This window comes from Phyllobates terribilis, unplaced genomic scaffold, assembly GCF_046119375.1.
Source record: "Phyllobates terribilis strain yellow unplaced genomic scaffold, ASM4611937v1 Scaffold_4__5_contigs__length_816908805, whole genome shotgun sequence".
NCBI classification, from domain to species: domain Eukaryota; kingdom Metazoa; phylum Chordata; class Amphibia; order Anura; family Dendrobatidae; genus Phyllobates; species Phyllobates terribilis.
This window is the reverse complement of record NW_027362764.1, coordinates 594,559,204-594,582,536: the sequence shown is the minus strand read 5'-3', so window position 1 is coordinate 594,582,536 and position 23,333 is coordinate 594,559,204.

Below are 23,333 nucleotides of genomic sequence, written 5' to 3'. Positions count from 1 at the left end.
TGAGGGAGAACCTTGACAACCATACCAACATCCTCCGTGATTCCTCTGTGCCTTATAATCATTGGGCATCCAAGCTGGACACGTGGCATGAACTGGTTCTCTACGCCTTGGAGGTCCTGGCCTGCCCTACCACTAGCATTTTCTCAGAGCGGGATTTTAGTGCCACTGATGGAATTATAACCGATAGGCCACTCTGCCTGTCAACTGAAAATGCTGACAGGCTGACTCTTATAAAAATGAACAAGGGCTGGATTGGGCCAGACATCTCAACACCACCGAATGATAGCAGCGTAACATAAACTCAAATACAGTGTCTTTTTTTTTGCGAGGTCTAACTCTATTCCCATGCACCTCTGTCTTCACTCCCAGACATTGGTATACGCTTCCTGATTTTGTCTCTTTGCTTTTGTCCTCCTCCTTCTCCGCATCCTCATCCTCCATCACCATATCACCACCATATGTATCATATCAACATATCTACGTCTCTTGCAAAGGGAATTTGAGTTCCTCCAAATTTTTGGCAGCTGTTGCTTCACTGCAGAGGGAAACAGTATGGGAGACACACTTCCTAATAATGGAAGCGTTTTTTGCAGGAGGTCCTCCGACCTCTACATCTCTTGCAAGGGGCATTGGAGTTCCTCCAAATCTTTGGCAGCTGTTGCTTCACTACATACCCTATAACTGAATAGCAGACCCTCTCCTTTCTAATTGGAACATGTACTCGTTACAGTGGCCCAGCTGTATGTGACTTTAAATTGTTAGTGTGGTTTTTCCTAAATTTTGGCAGCCGCTGGATTCACTGCATACCCTATAACTGAATAGCAGACCTTCTCCTTTCTAATAGGAACATGTTGTTACTGTGGTCCAGCTGTATGTGTCTTTAAATTGTTCCTGGGGCTTTTCCCAAAGTTTGGCAGCCCTTGCAGTCACAGCATGGGCATTACCACTATAGGAGACCTGCTCCTTTATAATGGGAACTTTTTTTTACTGAGACCCTCCTCTATGTCTCTTCAAAGGGGTATTGGGTTTAGTCCAAATTTTTGGCAGCCCTTGCAGTCACTGCATGTGGAATAACAGTATAAGAAACCCACTTAATAATAGGAACAACAAAGCATAGCTGACTGCTGGCCCTTTAAGAATAGTAAGGGCCGCCTGATGGCCCTATAAAAAAAGTCTTTGTGACTTTCAGAGTCCCTCCATCATAAATGAAGCAGAATGTGTCTGATGATGTGTCACACACCACATGGCCAGATAAGGTTGTTAAATGTTAAAATGACGTTTCCCGGTGAAGGCATTTGGCTTGGTTGAAAGCAATGCAAAAGTGCAAAAATGCATCAAAAATGTTATGTGTGAACATAGCCTAAGGTGTGGAGGAGCACTTTTGTTTTTGGATATTTATTTTGCCTTATATACAAGTCATTACCCTGGAAAGGATGTTCCTTAACATATTTCCCAGGAAAATCCATTTTGGTTTAGTTTTTGTATGTTTGATAGTGAGTCCATAAAAGTGGTATAATACCTCTGACAACGTTGTTGACAGCAGTGACCTGTGAGTCAGAAATGCTTCCAGTGGTCTTCCCCTTGCTGTTCCCATGTCATTTGAGCACTGTTCCCATCGATTTGGGCAATTTTTAGGCCCATTGGGCTCATTACTTGGTCCGAGCACTCGAACATTCCAATTTGCTTGACTCACACAACAAGTACCCTAGCATTTTAGTGCTCGCTCATCACTACTGTTTAGCCATGCGGCGAGACTCGGGATGGATGGAGCGCTTTTTGCCTCCTGGAGCGTAGATTTTCCTACAATAGTTTGCAGACTCCTTATACAGAGCCCTTATGTTACTAGAAAAGCCCCCCTCAAGTGGCCCCATTTTAGAAATTATACCCCTTTGTGAATTTATATACAGGTGCACATTTAGATTTGAGTCCTCAGTGGTTGATACCTTTTAATGGCTAACTGAAAAGATGGTAACAAGTTGCAAGCTTTCGAGACTACGCAGGTCTCTTCATCAGGCTAGTATAACACAAAATCTGAAGAGTCACATATTTATACACAATAAGACACAGAAATAATGTAATAGATGCAACAGGTGACGGAAAACAGAGTTATTATGGGAAGGATGTTATGAACATCAAGGAATCATCTCCTGCATTACAAAACCAAACCAGAAAGCAACCGGGTGCCTCTAGTAGTCACCTACAACCCAAATCTGGAGGCGCTAAGGAGAGCTGCATGGAAACTACAACCCTTACTACAAAGAGATGCCCGATTACAATCCATATTTCTAGACCCCCCCACTACTGTGTTACAGGCAGCCCCAAATCTAAGAAGCATCATTGTCAGAAGCTCCCTGTCATCTCCACTAGCTACAGGTACCTTTCCTTGAAACCAGAAAAAAAGTAAAGCCTGTCCTTTATAATGACCACTGACAAGATGAGGATACCCAACTCACATCAGGACTACAAGATCCCAGGTACTTTCAGCTTTATCACATCTAACGTAGCATACTTAATTATATGTACCAAATGTCCAGCTGGGGGTCTTTATGTAGGGAAGACAGGGCAAAAACTTAGGACAACAATGAATCATCATCACCACACAATAAAAGAAAATAGAATAGATCTACCTGAAGCCAAGCATTTTTGTTCCCCTGATCACAGCATAAAAGACATGAAATTACTGGTATTAAAAGGTAACTTCAAATTTCAAAGAGAAAGAAGAATCTCAGAATATAAACTGATGATGACCTTTGACACTTTCAGAGCAGGAATGAATGTGTCGCATGGATTTATGTCATTCTACATCAACTAAGGAATGTGCCCCTCAGACTTGTGAGGCCAACATAGCACTGAACGTAGTCACAGGACAATAAAACCTTCACACTCCTTATCTATTAACTGCTAAAATATTTATAGCCAGAACTGTTTATCTCTCCCATAATAACTCTACTTCCCGTCACCTGTCACATCTCTTGCATTTTTTCTGTGTCTTATTGTGTATAAATTTGTGACTCTTCAGATTTTGTGTTATACTAGCCTGATGAAGAGACCTGCATAGTCTCGAAAGCTTGCAACTTGTTACCATCTTTTCAGTTGGCCATTAAAAGGTATCAACCACTGAGGACTCTCAAATCTAAATATTTTCCTATCTACTGGCTAACACGGTACAAAAATATATATTTTCCCTATTCAGGTGCAGTGACGATTTTGACTTCAAGGGTGTTTCCCAGAAATAAGCAGCAGTGGATATTGCTAAATAAAGATTGCAAACTGCCATTGTAGTGACCAAAAATTGTAGTGACCAGTACGGTGTAGTGACCAGTACGTGATACCCATGGCATGCACTTGGAGACATGTACCCGTAAATTAAGCAGGCTCTCATCGCTACAGGAATGCCAAACATGTGGATGTTAACTGTGGTTTAGGCACACTGTGGGGCTCAGAAGGGAGGGGGGCATTTGGATTTGGGAGGGCAGAATTTGCTGGATTTCTTTTGAAGGGTGAGGTGCTATTTCATTTTTCCAGAGCCTTTGTGCTACCAGTTACATGGAAGCTCCCTATATTTCCTTTAACAAATGACAGACCTGAGTGGGGACTTGCTTTTTTTTGAATTGAGTTGAAGCTTTTCTTGGGAGCATTTTACATAACATTTGGAATCACATTTATCGTGCACTCTACGGGGTTTCCATCTAAATCTCCAAGTAAAGTGATTTAGATGAAAGCCTCGAGAGATCCATTCACTATAATGAGACAGCAGAGTAACTGTGGACTCTTTCTGGTCTCTTTTCAGTGTCGTTCTTCTTTTCAGAAGTTCACAAAACTGTGGCCAACGGCATTTTTATGCATGCCTAATAAAAAGACGGACACCGCCGGTTGATAGGCCAGACGGCATCCACAGTGCCTCCATCTGAATCATTATAGGGAATCTTCTGCCCGTGTTTCTGTCTGAATCACGTATTTCAGAGATTTACATGGAAACCCCGCTATAAGCGCTCATCGTAGAGAGCAGGATAAATGTGAGACGAGCCTTACTGCGATGTTTGGGAGGCAGAATGAATAAATCAGCAAAAGGTGAAGAATTGGTTTGATTTATTTTTTACCCCAATCCCTGTGCGGTACAAGTGATTAGACAACTTTATTCTTCAGGTCGGTACAATTACAGTGTTACCAGATTTATATTGGGTTTTTATGATTGGCAGCTGTCACACATTAAAAGACGCTTTTTATTTTTAAAAATAGGTTTAGGCATTGTCATATTTTAATAGAAATATTTATTTTTTATATTTCGGCTGGCAGAGTCATATGATGGCTTGTTTTTCGTGGGACGAGTTGACATTTTTATTGGTACCATTTTCAGGCAAATGACATCTTTTGATCGCTTTCTATTCTGTTTTTTGGGAGACAAAATGAACAAGAAACAGCAATTCAGGAATTGTTTTTGGGGATTTTTTATGCCATTCCACGTGTGGTAAAATTGATAAGACAACTTTATTCTTCAGATCAGTACAATTACACAATACCACATTTATATTTTTTTTATGTTTTGGTGCTTTTACACAATAAACATTATTTTATAGAAAAAATTATTATTTTTTCATTGCTTTATTCTGAGAGCTGTAACTTTTTTTTCCACTGATGGATCTGCATGATGGCCTTTTTTTTTTGCGTTATTTTTTATGTCGTTTTCAGTGATGCCATTTTTATTTACTTTCATCTTTTTGATCGCTTTTTATTCCACTTTTTATTCAGCAGTATGATGATAAAGCATAGTTTTTGCCTTATTTTTCATTTATATTTTTTTATGGTGTTCACTGAAGGAAGTAACTAGTGGGACAGTTTTATAGGTCGCGTAGTTCCGGACGCGATGATAAAAAATATGTGCACTTTTTTTTTTACACAGATAAATGTATTTATCGGATTAATTTTTTTTTTATTATTATTATTTATTTTGTGAATTTTTAAATATTTTTATAATTTTTATTAACTTTTTTTTTCCTCCATTACACTGTCCCACTATGGGACATCAACTTTCCATGCCATGATCGCTGATTTAACACTCTGCAGTGCATCAGCGTCTGACAGGCAGGAAGGAGACATCTCAGCTCCTGCTCTCTGAGCTGGCACTGAGTGGTCACCTTCCTGCCGGACCCTGAAGGACCTTGTGGCCATATTGGGACCGGTGGTCACCATGGAGACCATCAGCACAACGTGATCGCATCATGTTGTGCTGATGAAAGGAGACAGGGAGCTCACTTCCTGTGCGATGCACTGCGATGTCGCTGTCACTATTGACAGCAGCATCAAAGGGGTTAAATGCCCACGATCAGTGCTAGCACCGATTGAGGGCATTGCTGCAGGGTGTTACCACTCAAATAAAGCTGACACCCACACTCAATCGTGGCGGGGCTCGGTATGAGCCCACGCAATCCTGGCATTGTATATTTACACTGCATGTCAGGAAGGGGATAGATAATAAGTTATCTTATACAGTTCAGTTTCGACAGGTGACCCATTTTCAAGTAGCTGCCCAATCTTAGCTTTGCTTCTGGTCCTGTAATCAACACAGAATAGTATTTTCTGTGTTGACACAAGACCAAATCATTGTATGAATTTGACTATTTATTTTAATATTTAAGCCAGGCCCTCTATGCATTGGTAGTGTCCTAATAAAATTAACATTCAGCTGGCACCTTTCACACACCAATCCGGCCATGCGCTGGCACAACCTGTCTAGTGTTGAGCCACCCCCGTAGTGTTCGGGTTCGGTTCGGTTCGTCGAACACCGGGATGTTCGAGGAACTGTTCGTCGAACTGTTCGTCGAACACCTTAGAACACCGTCGAACACCGTTAAAACCAATGGCAGGCAAACAAAAACACATAGAAACACATAGAAAACACCTGCAAAGGTGTCCAAAAGCTGACAAACTGCTCAGAAGACACTCTCTTTAAAAAAGCCGGCCGGCAAATTCAGCAGCGGCATACACCGGTACCCGACAATTTAGACAAGAAGGAATAGAGCATCACACATAGATTAGATAGATAGAAACATGTCGGCCGGCAATTCAGCATCTGTACCCGACAATTTAGAACAGAAAGAATAGAGCTTCACACATAGATTAGATAGATAGAAACATGTCAGTCACATATATAATAAGTACATTGATAGTGTTGCTTACTGTACTTGTCATTTAGTGTAAAGGATTTATTTAAAAAAATAATAGTGTTTTCATGCACTGTCTCTTTAAAAAAGCCGGCCGGCAATTCAGCAGCGGTACCCGACAATTTAGAACAGAAAGATAGAGCATCACACATAGATTAGATAGATAGAAACATGTCAGTCACATATATATGAAGTACAGTGATAGTGTTGGTTACTGTACTTGTCATTTAGTATTAAAATAAAGGATTTATTATTAAAAAAAATTGACGTGGGGTTCCCCTTAATTTTAGGCTCTAGCGGAGGTTAAGCAGACGGCTGGGGCAGATGTTTGAAGCCTGGGAAGGGGGTAATACCCACGGAGCTTCCCAGGCTACTAATATCAGCCCCCAGCTGAATACATAGCCTTTACTAGCTATTAAAATGGGGGACCCCCCAAAAAAAATGACGTGGGGTCCCCCCTAATTTAATAGCTAGCAAAGGCTAGGCAGACAGCTGGGGGCTGATATTAATAGCCCAGGAAGGGAGCCATGAATATTGGCCCCCTCCCAGGCTAGAAACACCAGCCGTCAGCCGCCCCAGAAATGGCGCATTCATAGGATGCGCCAATTCTGGCACTTAGCCTCGCTCTTCCACGCTGCCCTGGTGCGGTGGCAGGGGGTAATAGGGTTGGGGTTGATGTCAGCTTATAATGCCAGCTGACATCAAGCCCAGGTTAGTAATGGAGAGGCGTCTATAAGACACCCCCATTACTAACCCCATAGTCAAAGTTAAAAAAAACACAAACACCGAGAATAAAGTCCTTTAATTGAAATAAAGACACAATCCTTTATTGTTCTAAATTAAACCATACTTACCATCACGCCCATTCCAGCTGAAGCCAACGATCTCCTGCAATAAAAGAAAAATAATAAAGCAACCTCATCCTTACCTTTCCATGGTTCCCACGACAGCTTCAGCTCTGCTACATCGAGATGACAGGCTGGACCGCAGCAGAACGCTGCCATCCAGCCTGTCATCCCGCAGACACTGAGAAGCGCAGGCTTGCTTGCGCTGCTCAGCGTCTCTCTGTGACGACATCCAGATGAGCCGAGTTCATGTCCAATGAACTCGGCTCACCTCATGCACGTCACTGACAGCGTGGGAAAATTCTCACGCTGAAGCGCTGATTGCAGGAGAATTTTCCCACGCTGTCAGTGACGTGCAGGAGGTGAGCTGAGTTCATTGGACATGAGCTCACCTCATGCACATAACTGACAGCGTGGGAGAATTCTCCTGCACTCAGCACTTCAGCGTGAGAATTTTCCCACGCTGTCAGTGACGTGCATGAGGTGAGCCGAGTTCATTGGACATGACCTCGGCTCATCTGGATGCCGTCACAGCGAGACAGTGAGGAGCGCAAGCTTGCCTGCGCTTCTCAGTGTCTGCGGGATGACAGACTGGATGGCAGCGTTCTGCTGCGGTCCAGCCAGTCATCTCGATGTAGCAGAGCTGAAGCTGTCGTGGGAACCATGGAAAGGTAAGGATGAGGTTGGTTTATTATTTTTCTTTTATTGCAGGAGATCGTTGGCTTCAGCTGGAATGGGTGTGATGGTAAGTATGGTTTAATTTAGAACAATAAAGAATTGTGTCTTTATTTCAATTAAAGGACTTTATTCTGGGTGTTGTGTTTTTTTTAAATACTTTACTAGAAATTCATGGCGGTCATGTCTAATACTGGCGTGACCCCATGAATTTTGGGCTTGGGGCCAGCTGATAATACCAAGCTGGCCCTAACCCCTTTATTACCCAGTGAGCCACCGCACCAGGGCCCTGGATGAGTTGGGTACAGCGCCAGAAGATGGCGCTTCTATGAATGCGCCATTTTCCGGGGTGGCTGCGGACTGCAATTTGTAGCGGGGGGGGGCCCAGAAAGCTTGGGCCTCCCTGCGCTGCAGATTCCAGCCCCCAGCTGCCTAGTTGTACCTGGCTGGACACAAAAATAGGGCGAAGCCCCACGTACTTTTTTTTTAATTATTTCATGAAATTCATGAAATAATTAAGAAAAAAAGGCCTTCCCTATATTGTTGTGTCCGGCCAGGTACAAATAGGCAGCTGGTGGTTGGGGGCAGCCCGTTCCTGCCTGCTGTACCTGGCTGGACACAAATATAGTGCGAAGCCCCACTTCAATTTTTTTTAATTATTTCATGAAATTCATGAAATAATTAAGAAAAAAAGGGCTTCCCTATATTGTTGTGTCCGGCCAGGTACAAATAGGCAGCTGGTGGATGGGGGCAGCCCGTTCCTGCCTGCTGTACCTGGCTGGACACAAATATAGTGCGAAGCCCCACTTCAATTTTTTTTAATTATTTCATGAAATTCATGAAATAATTAAGAAAAAAAGGGCTTCCCTATATTGTTGTGTCCGGCCAGGTACAAATAGGCAGCTGGTGGATGGGGGCAGCCCGTTCCTGCCTGCTGTACCTGGCTGGACACAAATATAGTGCGAAGCCCCACTTCAATTTTTTTAAATTATTTCAGGAAATTCATGAAATAATTTAAAAAAAATTGACGTGGGGCTTCGCACTATATTTGTGTCCAGCCAGGTACAGCAGGCAGGAACGGGCTGCCCCCAACCACCAGCTGCCTATTTGTACCTGGCCGGACACAACAATATAGGGAAGCCCTTTTTTTCTTAATTATTTCATGAAATAATTTAAAGAAAATTGACGTGGGGCTTCGCCCTGTTTTTGTGTCCAGCCAGGTACAACTAGGCAGCTGGGGGCTGGAATCCGCAGCGCAGGGAGGCCCAAGCTTTCTGGGCCACCCCCGCTGCAAATTGCAGTCCGCAGCCACCCCGGAAAATGGCGCGTTCATAGAAGCGCCATCTTCTGGCGCTGTACCCAACTCATCCAGGGCCCTGATGCGGTGGCTCACTGGGTAATAAAGGGGTTAGGGCCAGCTTGGCATTATCAGCTGGCCCTAAGCCCGAAATTCATGGGGTCACGCCAATATTAGACATGACCACCATGAATTTCTAGTAAAGTATTTAAAAAAACACAACACCCAGAAAAAAGTCCTTTAATTGAAATAAACACACAATTCTTTATTGTTCTAAATTAAACCATACTTACCATCACGCCCATTCCAGCTGAAGCCAACGATCTCCTGATATAAAAGAAAAATAATAAAGCAACATCATCCTTACCTTTCCATGGTTCCCATGACAGCTTCAGCTCTGCTACATCGAGATGACAGGCTGGACCGCAGCAGAACGCTGCCATCCAGCCTGTCATCCCGCAGACACTGAGAAGCGCAGACTTGCTTGCGCTCCACAGTGTCTCTCTGTGAGGGCATCCAGATGAGCCGAGTTAATGTCCAATGAACTCGGCTCACCTCATGCACGTCACTGACAGCGTGGGAAAATTCTCCTGCACTCAGCGCTTCAGCGGGAGAATTCTCACGCTGAAGCGCTGAGTGCAGGAGAATTCTCCCACGCTGTCAGTGACGTGCAGGAGGTGAGCTGAGTTCATTGGACATGAGCTCACCTTATGCACGTCACTGACAGCGTGGGAGAATTCTCCTGCACTCACCGCTTCAGCTTGAGAATTTTCCCACGCTGTCAGTGACGTGCATGAGGTGAGCCGAGTTCGTTGGACATGAACTCGGCTCATCTGGATGTCGTCACAGAGAGACGCTGAGCAGCGCAAGCATGCCTGCGCTTCTCAGTGTCTGCGGGATGAGAGGCTGGATGGCAGCGTTCTGCTGCGGTCCAGCCTGTCATCTCGATGTAGCAGAGCTGAAGCTATCGTGGGAACCATGGAAAGGTAAGGATGAGGTTGCTTTATTATTTTTCTTTTATTGCAGGAGATCGTTGGCTTCAGCTGGAATGGGCGTGACGGTAAGTATGGTTTAATTTAGAACAATAAAGGATTGTGTCTTTATTTCAATTAAAGGACTTTATTCTGGGTGTTTGTGTTTTTTTTAACTTTGACTATGGGGTTAGTAATGGGGGTGTCTTATAGACGCCTCTCCATTACTAACCTGGGCTTGATGTCAGCTGGCATTATAAGCTGACATCAACCCCAACCCTATTACCCCCTGCCACCGCACCAGGGCAGCGTGGAAGAGCGAGGCTAAGTGCCAGAATTGGCGCATCCTATGAATGCGCCATTTCTGGGGCGGCTGACGGCTGGTGTTTCTAGCCTGGGAGGGGGCCAATATTCATGGCTCCCTTCCTGGGCTATTAATATCAGCCCCCAGCTGTCTGCCTAGCCTTTGCTAGCTATTAAATTAGGGGGGACCCCACATCATTTTTTTTGGGGGGTCCCCCATTTTAATAGCTAGTAAAGGCTATGTATTCAGCTGGGGGCTGATATTAGTAGCCTGGGAAGCTCCGTGGGTATTACCCCCTTCCCAGGCTTCAAACATCTGCCCCAGCCGTCTGCTTAACCTCCGCTAGAGCCTAAAATTAAGGGGAACCCCACGCCAATTTTTTTAATAATAAATCCTTTATTTTAATACTAAATGACAAGTACAGTAACCAACACTATCACTGTACTTCATATATATGTGACTGACATGTTTCTATCTATCTAATCTATGTGTGAAGCTCTATTCTGTCTGTTATAAATTGTCGGGTACCGCTGCTGAATTGCCGGCCGGCTTTTTTAAAGAGACGGTGCATGAAAACACTATTATTTTTTTTGATAAATCCTTTACGCTAAATGACAAGTACAGTAAGCAACACTGTCACTGTACTTCGTATATATGTGGCTGACATGTTTCTATCTATCTAATCTATGTATGATGCTCTATTCTGTCTGTTATAAATTGTCGGGTACCGCTGCTGAATTGCCGGCCGGCTTTTTTAAAGAGACAGTGCATGAAAACACTATTATTTTTTTAAATAAATCCTTTACACTAAATGACAAGTACAGTAATCAACACTGTCACTGCACTTCTTATATATGTGACTGACATGTTTCTATCTATCTAATCTATGTGTGATTCTCTATTCCTTCTATTCTAAATTGTCGGGTACAGATGCTGAATTGCCGGCCGGCTTTTTTAAAGAGACGGTGCATGAAAACACTATTATTTTTTTTTGATAAATCCTTTACGCTAAATGACAAGTACAGTAAGCAGCACTTTCACTGTACTTCTTATATATGTGACTGACATGTTTCTATCTATCTAATCTATGTGTGAAGCTCTATTCTTTCGGTTCTAAATTGTCGGGTACCGGTGTATGCCGCTGCTGAATTGCCGGCTTTTCATGTTTCACTGTTGGCACTGTTCCCATCGATTTGGGCAATCACTGTAATGCCACAACCACCATGGCTGTGGCATTACAGTGAGTGGCAGACAATCCCTGCATGATTGGTGCTCTAAATAGCGCCAGACATGCAGGACACGCTTTTGGTGCACGAACAGTTATGGAACATAACCTCGAACAGCCGAATTTTTTGCAAATCGTTCGGGTTCGTCGAACAACTCGAACACCGCCCAAAACAGCTCAAATTTGAGATTGGCGAACAGTTCAAGTCGAACACCGCTCATCTCTAAACCTGTCCTCCGACAAACACAAGATAGAAAGAGAAGAAGGCATTGGGAGTTCCCTCACAATGTGGACAGTAGACCTAATTGAACTATATTAGTAGACTACATAACGGATTATTTAAAGCTCTTTTATGTATATTTTTTGATCTGGAAAACCACTCTGAGTTCCACATTAAAGAGTTTACATAGTTTCAGTGTGCTTCACTGATCATCACAACATAATTAATAATGCTTGTCTGGAATGTGGTAGAATCAGAAACTGCAATCATGGACCCAAAACTCTAATCAACACCATTTTAAATCAATGTCATCAAAAATAATTCTGATTTGAGGGATAATTTCCATTCAGTTCTAGACATAAAAATTCCACATAATTTATAGTGAGGAAGAAATCTAGAATAAGTCATATAGACAGCTTTATACAGTTACATATAAAGTGTACAGTCTACCGCTGGAGAATTTCTACTTAATTCTTATTTTTTAACATTTTTACAATAAAGGAAGGAAATCACAACACGGGTTGTCCACCTCAGGTCAAATTGAGCATTATGTGCTATCAACAGATCCTACTGTAGCCTTGTGCTAAAAAGCAATTTGCAATGATGGATGATTATGCATTATAGTCAACATCTAAGTGGACTTGGTAGATTAATCAAATGGCGCTAAAGTTTATCACACTTTATTCAAGGTTAGCTCTCCATAAACTAGCTATTTTTTTCAGTCCAGAGTAGCATGATTTCATATTAAACAACGAATATTTGAGGCATTTTTAAAAAAGTTGTAGCACATGAAAAAGTGCTTCCAATTACCTACTGTCACAATGTTAAAATAGCTTATTTTAGATGAGAAACTTTCTACATTGTATTTTCTACTTTTAAGGCATGAGATTTCAGAAAAACTCTTGACTCAAATATATGACATATGTTTCATTTGCAAAATAAGAAACTAATAGGTAATAATTATAACAATGATAACAATTATACAGTAGATTATTCATATAATACTGTGGAGCTTGTGTGCAAAATTAATCAACGTGATTCATTATTTTAAATTATACTATGATTATAATATTAGATTTTCTGTTATCATCTAATCTCAGTGATTCAATGCATGTATGTTGTATGTTTCTATACTCCAAGGAGGAAATTTATTGTTGCATTTGAGTCAAGATTTTTATGCAGATTCCAACATTTAATTGTCATAAATGCTAAACCTAATTTTTAATTTATCTAAAAAGGACTATCCCCACAAAAATAAAACATATCATCAGAGAACACCAAATTAAGGAAATACACCAGGCAGGAAGATATACGGACTAACCTGTCCCTATTTTGTCCCTAATAGCTTTCCCTTCCTGACAGAGGAGGTTGGAACCCTAATTTGTACTATGTGGCGCCCCTGCTTAGCGACGGTGTCCCTCGTGTCCCTAAGAAAACTCCTATCCTTTTATTATTTAAAAAAAATTACAAATGTGATAAAGAGAGAAAAAAGTGAACATCAGTAAGAAGCCGAAAAAGACACAAATCTCACAGTTTTTTAACAATTATGTATTGGGTAAAGAAGCATGTAATGGCTCCAGGTAATGGCTCCAGGTAGACTCAGAAGCAATTTTTCATCTCAATATAACCAAGACAGTAATTAGTAATAATTATTGATCCCATCTTTCTAATTGCACAGGAAAACAACCTCAAGTGCTGATTCCACATAAATTAATTTGCATAGCATGGTTAGGGATCAACCAAATTCCTCAGAGAAAATATAGGACAGGGATCCAAATGCGTATAGAAGAGTTACTACATTCAGAATAGACACAACAGTGTGGTATTCATGTGGATTTAAAGAAAAACATCCTTGGTCAGTAATGAACTCTTATATCCTGCCACATAAGTGTTATATATCCGGAACACACTACCCAGTAATTATTAAATATGGGCAAAAATAGTTCCTCAAAGCAAAATACACATAAAAGGCTATTTCACGTACATTATTAATCCTAAAGTCAGCCAATATACTGATATAGTGCAATACATATGATAAATGGCACTTGTAATCAGCAGTCACATGTTACAACCAGCAGTCTGGCAAAATACAATTGTATAATAGATAGCACTTATCATTAGTAGTCCCATATTTTTTGCCCATATTTAATAATTACTGGGTAGTGTGTTCCAGACATATACCACTTATGGCGCAGGATATAAGAGTCCATTACTGACCAAGGGTGTTTTTCTTTAAATCCACATGAATACCAGACTGTTTTGTCTATTCTGAATGTAGTAACTGTTCTCTACGCATTTGGATCCCTATCTTATATTTACACTGAGGAATTATGTTGATCCCTAACCATGCTATTCAAATTAATTCATGTGGAATCAGCACTTGAGGTTGTTTTCCTGTGCAATTAGAAAGATGGGATCAATAATTATTACTAATTACTGTCTTGGTTATATTGAGATGAAAAATTGCCTCTGAGTCTACCTGGAGCCACTACCTGGAGCCATTACATGCTTCTTTACTCAAGACATAATTGTTAAAAGACTGTGAGATTTGTGTCTTTTTCGGCTTCTTACTGACGTTCACTTTTTTTCTCTCTTTATCACATTTGTAGTTTTTTTTAAATAATAAAAGGATAGGAGTTTTCTTAGCGACACGAGGGACACAATCGCTGAGCGGGGGCGCCACATAGTACAAATTAGGGTTCCAACCTCCACTGTCAGGAAAGGAGAGCTATTAGGGACAAACTAGGGACAGGTTAGTCCGCATACCTTCCTGTCTGGTGTATTTCCTTAATTTGGTGTTCCCTGATGATATTTTTTGTTTTTATGGGGATTTTGATAGTCCTTCTTAGATAAATTAATGAAGGTTACATTTTAGGGGTCTGATCTCTTCTGGTTCTTTTGTTATAGTTAGACCCTGTCTATGCATATTTTTTGGTTGTTTAACTAAACCTAATTTTTCACAGGTTTTTACACCATTATACCAGTTTAAGCTCCTATGAGAAAATGTAACAATGATGAGAAAAGTGGCATGGTTAGATTTATCTATGAGAAGTGCGACATAACTACAGTATGATTGCATTTCTACATAAAAGTCACAAAAAAGTTGCTTATTGTTGTCTTAGAAAAGGCATTGAATAAATAGATTTTATTGCAATCAATAAAAAATTCTACGTTCCACACAGCAATATGCAAAAGAATCGAAAATAAGTTTTATTGTAGTTTACTCAATGCTTCAATATGCAATTTAGGGCGTATGAACATGCAAGGTCGTGATTAATGATGAGCAAACATGCTCGCCACTGCTCGGTACTCGCTCTAGCATCACGGTGCTCGACAAGCTCGGCGCTCGGCGAGTATTTCCAGTTTGCTTGGGCGGGAGCTCGGGTCCCCGCCCTGCATGTTTGGAGCTCTTTAGAGAGCCAATGAACATGCAGGGATTGCTTGCCATGAACTATAACTCCGTAGCCATGTTGGTTGTGGCCATTACAGTGATTGGCTGGCCGCATAGCGTCATTGGGTCTATTTAAGACCTGGTGACGGAAGGCTTGTCACAGTCTACCCCACAAACAGGCAGAGTAGGGAGAGCTGTTGCTGAGTCAGGGAGAGATTTGCTTGTTTATAGTTAGTAAAAGTGTTCCTCAGTATATCTATATATCCATCTGAACTAACAGTCCTTCTGAGGACTAATCCAGCTGCATATATTCAGTGGTGATAGCAGGAGTTAGGCAGGCAGGCAGGGTTTGTGGCAGACTGCAGTGCATACAGCACAAGTGGGTCCATTACACGTTCTGACTGATCCTGCTGGGACAGATATTTGTAGACATAGCCCCATATATCAGGGGCCAGGGTTAATTTTTTGTTTTATCTTAATCCTGGTTATTTGCTTAAAAAGCAAGGCAGGCAGGGTATGTGGCAGACTGTAGTGCATACAGCACAAGAGGGTTCATTGCACTTTCTGACTGATCCTGCTGTTACAGATATTTGTAGACATAGCCCCAGGTATAAAAGCAATCCAGAGTACACCATTTTTCTGCTTCACTTGCTTGTTAGGACTGCAGAATACAGCCAGATCTTTTCCTTATTACAGCGATAAAAATCCAGAAATTTGTAGTGAACATGAATAATATTGGCCTCCATTTACAGTTTGTTGCAGTGTGTCAGTGAAGCTATTCACACGAGGTCACTGTGAAGAATAGTAACCTACAAGCCTGCTATTTAAAACTGTGGTTGTCCATGACATGTATCACATATAACTATGGTCAAAATTCAGCCATTTATGGCCTTCATTTACATTTTGTTGCAGTGTGTCATTGAAGCTATTTACACAAGGTCGCTGTGAAGAATAGTATTAGTAAACTACAGGCCCGATATTTAAAACTGTGGTTGTCTGTCAGACATATCACATATAACTGCTGTACAAATCCAGCCATTTGTAGTGAACATGGAATATATTGTCCTCCATTTAGTTTGTAGCTGGTGTCAGTGTTCACTATTTTACTGCTCCATTTGCTGGTTCCCATAATATAGCCAGATTTTTTTACTTTTATTCACATTACTGTATTGTTGAAGCAGAGGAACCTTTTTCAATTATCAGACGCACGTGATCCATATGACTGCCGCAGTAATACATAAATTTTGTGGAGCGTGCCAAATATTCCACTCCTTTTAAAGTCAGACATCTGTGTTTTGTTGAACCAATTGACACTTGGTCGCTTACAAGTACCATACTATTAGGCAACTGCCTGAAACCGTGGCCATCAGATGTTATCCCATATGACTGCCCTAATAATCCAGCAATTTTTGTGAGAGTGTCAAATATTATATTCCATTTAAAGTATTGCAGTTGTGGGTTCAAACCTATTCACAGTTGGCCACTGACAAATAGCATACCTGTGAACAATGTTGTCAGAGTATTACACCACTTCTACAGACTGCCAAAAAAAGACATACAAAAAACAAGCTAAAATGGAAAAAATGCTAACAAACATTCTTTTCAGGGTAATGACTTGTATATAAGGCCAAAGAATTTTAAAAAAAACAACTTATGGACTGTGGAAGACATTGATGGAACCAGAATAAACACTCATCACCTACCAGCACCTGTCCCTATTGTAAATGCATCTAACAGCGTTGTCGATTGGGAATAGAATAGATTTTAAAAAAAATTTGGCAGCACCAGCAGCACGCAGTATAAAGCAATAATACCTGGCTGAATAATTAAAAACACAGTAGGATCTTTCTTTAGTATATGAACTAAACTCACCAATGTAACCTCAATGTAATCACATTGTTCAGCTCCTGCACCTCTTCCTCTTGTTTGGCCTCCATTTCCAAAATGACCACATCAGTCACAAACTGGAAGCACTGCAGCACTGACTTGGATCAGGGTGAAGAGTATGCCGACTCCAAGTAAAAAAAATCTCCCGGATCCGCACAGTCCTCATCCACAAATCTACAAAAACACTAGTGCATGCCCTCATCATCTCCCGTCTCAACGACTGCAACCTCTTGATCTGTGGCCTCGCTTCTAACACTCTCGCATTCCTCCAATCTATCCTAAACTCTGTTGCCCAACTAATCCACCTGTCCCCTCACTATTCCCTGACCTCTCCTCTCTGTCAATCCCTTCACTGGCTCCCCATTGCCCAGAGACTCCAGTTCAAAACCCTAATCTAGGCATGCAAAGCCATCTACAACCTGTCTCCTCCATGCATCTGTGACCTAGTCTCCCAGTACTTACCTGCACGCAACCTCCGATCCTCACAAGATTTTGTTCTCTACTCCGCTCTTATATCCTCTTGCCACAATCACATACATGATTTTTCCCGTGCATCTCATCTTCTCTGGAACTCTGTACCCCAAATTTCTGACTCTCACCTATTGTTGAAACCTTCAAAAGGTACCTGAAGACCCACCTCTTCCGACGAGCCTACAACCTGCAGTAACCCTCACTCCACCATACCGCTGAACGACCAGCTCTATCTTCACCTACTCTATCCACACCTATCCATTGTATACTGTGAGCCCTCGAGGGTAGGGTCCTCTCCTCTCCTTTAGTAGTCACAGTCACATTTTTGTTCAAGATTATTGTAAATGTTTTTGCGATGTATACCCCTTTTTCACATGTAAAGTGCCATGGAATAAATGGCACTAAAGTAATAATAATAATATGGTCCAGACTCATGGCTACTAAGACTGGACCATGTGGAAGACAGGGAGGTAGTGGTGGCAAACTGACTGGAAGCATCATCCCATTATCTGCTATCCAACCAACAACCTTTTCACACTGCTCTGCCATCAAGAGTGGTGTTCCGCGGCCCCCTCGAAATTGGGACATGAAGGTAGTTCAACATGATGTGGGTGTTTGTTGTGCTCCCTCAGCAGGCACAGTTTCATCTTGCCCACGGCCTTGGCCTCTGTGTGCTCCATCACCATCACCATTACGTCCACTTCCATGTCCCTTTCCCATTTTAAATGGAGTTTAATATTTGTCACGTTGAAAAAAATGTCTGTGTTATTACTGCAGTAATGTATGATCATGTCTGATGAACATGGTTTTAGGCAGTGACCTGGGAGTCAGATGCTTCCATGGGTCTTCCCCATGCTGTTCCCATTTCTTTCCAGCACTGTATGGATGTGTCTGATCATGTCTCACATACCACATGGTCAATTAAGGTAGCAAAATGTTAAAATTACACTTACCGTTGAATGTGTTTTTCACCATTGAAAGCAATGCAAAAGTGCAAAAATGCATCAAAAACTCTATGTGTGAACATAGCCCAAGGTGTGAAGGAGCATTGTTATTTTTGGTTATATATTTTGCCTTATATACAAGTCATTACCCTGGAAAGGATGTTCCTTAACATATTTCCCAGGAAAATCCATTTTGGTTTCGTTTTTCTATGTTTTATTGTGAGTGGCGTAATACTCTGACAACATTGTTGACAGCAGTGACCTGGGAGTCAGAGATGCTTCCAGGGGTCTTCCCCATGCTGTTCCCATGTCATTTAAGCACTGTTCCCACCGATTTGGGCAATATTTAGGCCCTCTGCAGACCGCCAGGGGGGCCGCCTGAAAAATTCTCGAGTTTCCCATAGACTTACATTGGACTCGTTACTTGGGTCGAGCACTCGAGATTTCCAATTTGATCGACTCGAGCAACGAGTTCCCGAGCATTTTAGTGCTCGCACATCACTAGTCGTAATGTCATAACTAGTGTTGAGCCACCCCCGTAGTGTTCGAGTTCGGTTCGTCGAACACCTTCGAACACCATTAAAACCAATGGCAGGCAAACAAAAACACATAGAAACACATAGAAAACACCTTGAAAGGTGTCCAAAAGCTGACAAACTGCTCAGAAGACACAACTAACACATGGAAAAGTGACAAGTACATATAGTCATGCGAAAAAAAAAAAGAGGTGGAGGAGTAAAAGGAGGGAGAGACACAGATATAGGCATGTCATGCCCTTCTAAAACCAAAAAAGTGCGAAGCCGACACGGCCAGTCAGTTCCTGCCCGTGTGACCTCCGTGTCGCCAGTTTGTGCCACAGCCGCGGTGGACCCTGACCGCCAGCCCCCCTCTCCCAATACTGGTGCCTGTCTGCTGGTGGGTCGAGAGAGCCCCCCTGCGGTGGAGGCAGGTCTAATCTTTTTAATTTAAATTGTCTCTCTAATTTGAATGAGTACACTTTAAATCATTTTACAAGGATATATTGGAGGGCAAGTCTCATGCCAGCAGCCGCGGTAATTCCAGCTCCAGTAGCGTCCACTAAAGCTGCTGCAGTTAAAAAGCTTTTATAAGGATCGAGCTTGGTGGTCCACCACAAGGCGTCCTACCGCCAGTCCCAGCCCCTGTGCCTTGGGGTGCCTCCCCGATGCTCTTCACTGAATGTCCCGGGGGCCCGTACCATTTCCTTTGAAAAAATTAAGTGTCCAAGCTACAGGTGGTGTAGCTTGCTTAACAGCTTGGTTAATCCGCTGACTAGCAAACACTGCTACTAGGCCCAAAGTATTGCTTGGGCTAGATGCAGTTAAAAATTTGTAATTAGATACTCTCGTTGGAGGCTGAGAAAGCATTCCATTGAGTCTCCTGGCACGCCATATATTTTTCTCTTAAAAAGCTTGGGGTAGGGGACCTTTTTATGGCCAAAATCATGGCCCTGAATAGCTATCCGTCAGCTAGGCTGAAGATAAATGGAACATTATTATCACCTTTCATAATCACAAATGGGACAAGGCAGGGATGTCCTCTGTCCCCTCTCTTATACATCCTAGTGATGGAGCACCTGCTCTCATCAATTCACGATAACCCAAATATTAGGGGGATTGAGGTGGGAGGCACCGAGTACAAGTGCTATACATTTGCTGATGATGTCCTAGTATATATCACTCAACCGCATATATCCATCACTGCTGTTATGGCTGAAAAAGATCACTTTGTACATGGTCAAATTTTAAAATCAATGCAGCGAAGTCTGAGGCCATCGATGTCTCCCTCCCCAAATCCATGCAGGATTCCATCCAGTCCCACTTACCCTTTGCCTGGCCCTCACAGGGTATCAAATACTTAGGAATTCGCATTCATAGAGACCTCTCCCATCTATTTTATCTTAATTTTGGGCCCTTTATTGAACAACTCCATAGAGATGTTACTTCTTGGCCGGTGAAGGATTTTTCCTGGTTCGGCAGAATAAATATACTAAAAATGAACGTCCTACCTAAACTCTTATACCTCTTCCAAACCATTCCCGTGGTAATTCCCTCAAATTTTTGGAAAAGACTACGCAGTAGCTTTTGCAGATTTATCTGGGCAAGTGGGCGTCCACGCATTCGGGGGAACGTTCTGATCAGACACAAACAAAAGGGGGGCCTTAGCCTTCCAGATTGTAGAAGGTATTACATGGCAGCAGTACACGCTAGAATTCTGGACTTCTTCCATCATTCAGAGGGGAAATTGTGGGTCAAAATAGCTCAATCCATTTGTCCTAAAGCTCTAACCACTCTCCCATGGCGCGCCCATTTAATTGTCCCCTCTCTTGGCCTCATGTCATATAGTACTTATGCCACTGCTTTGGCTTTGAGATCTCCAAAAAAAGCTTATCCTCAATCGACCCCGAGGGCCCCTTGCTCCTGATTTCAGATAATCCAGATTTCCCACCAGGACTATCTGCAAATAGATTTCTCGGTTCAAATAAATCCCATCCGATATTATTTTCTCATGTCATCTCCAATACTTCGCTGCTCCCCCTCAATGACTTGTTACAGGGAAGAGCCACATCCCCGAAGGCTAATTTTGAATATAGCCAGTTACAACACTTCTATTCAACTGTGAAGAAGCGCACACATCTTCATAGAGATCTCACAAACTTTGAAAAATTGAGCCTATCATTGTCACCCCCTACACACTCCATCTCCCTACTGTATAATCTCCTCATTGCCCAGGTAACTGACAATAGGCCAGGATTCTGCGGTGCTTGGGAAAGGGAACTAGGGAAGTCCTTCTCTGACTCACAATGGGATAAATGTTTCTTCCTAACACATAAAACCTCAATAGGGTCCAAAGCTCAGGAAACCTCCTTCAAAATTATCTCTAGATGGTACCGGGTACCAGCAGTCCTTCATAGATGGTATCCAGTGGTCTCAGATAGATGTTGGAGATGTGGTGAGGGGGAAGGGACAATGTCACACATATGGTGGGCATGCCCTATAATAAATGCATTTTGGGCAAAGGTGGTTCCCAAGATTGAGAAAATAACTGGTTTGACTATCCCTAATACGCCAGAAGCCCTCCTTTTATCAATATTACCAATAAGTAAACGTAGTTATAAAAGGTCATCAATAGGCGACCTAATACAGGCGGCTAAGAATGTCATTCCACGACACTGGAAAAGCAGAGACCCACCCACTGTGGAGGAATGGTTTGCGGAGATCTCCCTCCTTAATAGGATGGAGCATCTGATTGCCATCTCACCGGCTGATGTTGATAGATACTGTGTGATTTGGAGGGATTGGATTGATTTGCAAAACTCTGATGCCTACCATCTAGCCCCCAACTAAAGTTATCCGTGATGTCAGCACAACAATAATCATAATCGCACTCTATTGATTGGTGGTCTGCCGTGGTCCACTCCCTCTCTCTCTATCTTTCATATGGAAAAATACATGCTTGATCTGGATATTGATGGAAAACCCTCCCTGTACCCCCCAATGTACTGTCATTATTCATAGATTTATAGTTATACTACCCCTTTTACTATGTGTATTGTATTTTATTGTACCTTTTCAACACAAAAATAAAAAAAAAACTTGAATTTAAAAAAAAAAATTGTAATTAGATCTACAGGCAGTGGCTACTCCGCTGACTAGCAGACACTGAAGCTTTGGAGCAGACGTCTGATTCACAGGCTATAGTATGAGTAAACAGCTCTTCAGACTCAACCATCTGTGTTACCCCAAGCCATAGTGTATGTAGTTTCTTATGGTTAAAAGGGGGGGAAAAGACCCGACCCACCTGGAATTGACGATGGCAACATCATGTAAAACACAGCAAGGGGACTCCAAAGAGTCTCCATTTTTTCCAAAAATTGTGGCACAGACACCACTTAAGTGGCATCAATTGTCCCAGAGTTGCTTAAAAAGGTTGGTGAGGTGATTTTCCAAAATCCTCAAGCTTTTAGTCAGAATGACACAGGTGGGGCAGATGGTGGTTGTCCCGGCCCGCTAGGCCGCATTGTAGCACAGTGAGCTTCGCACTGCAACTTATGATTCATATCCATGTGACGGTTCATGCATGAAGTACTCAAACTATGGATTTTTTGGCCTCTACTTAGCTTTTGGTGACAAATGTTACAGATAACACGAGTTGGGTCATCCTTATCGATCTGAAAAAATGCACAGGCTATGCAAGGTTTAGAGCCCATGCGACTCTGCTACTAGCAATACTATCAAATGATTGGCTGGGTTAGATGCAGAGCGTCTGGGTTTGGTTGGGGGTCCCCACAGTCTGCTTAGGCTAGATGCAGTTAAAATTATTATTAGATACACAGTCGGTGCAGCTTGCTTCGCAGCTGGGCTAATACGCCAAAAGTATTTGTAGACTCTATACTAAATAAGGAAGGATTCACTGACTGTGGTGTCCCCTCCGTGGGCCGTGGCGATTGGTGGAGATTTGGTGGATGATTATAGGAGAAAGCTCCTTAATAGAGAAAGTTGGTGGATTTATACTTTAAATACACGTGTACCAGTGGGTTTAAACATCAGACATGATTTGATGTATCATTATGAATGACCATTTATAGATTATGATTATATATATGTTCCTTTTTTCTTCTTTTCTTTTTCTTATGGATTATTTACATTTATATGCATTGTTTCTATGCTATACGATTTTAACATGGCATATGTGTTTAAATTTCTGACACAATAAAAAGTGGATTTTAGAAGATTTGTTCAGCTGGATCTTCCTGGTTCCTCATGTTCATCTGTTAGCACTCCTGGCTCCATGCTGTTGATCTTCTAGGTGGGTGAGCTGATTTTTTTCCTTTTTTTTTCTGCCATGTGGCGATTGGTCATTCACTTTCGCTGCCCCTTACTCAACGAATTCACAAACATCTCCCATCAGTTTGGAGTCCCAT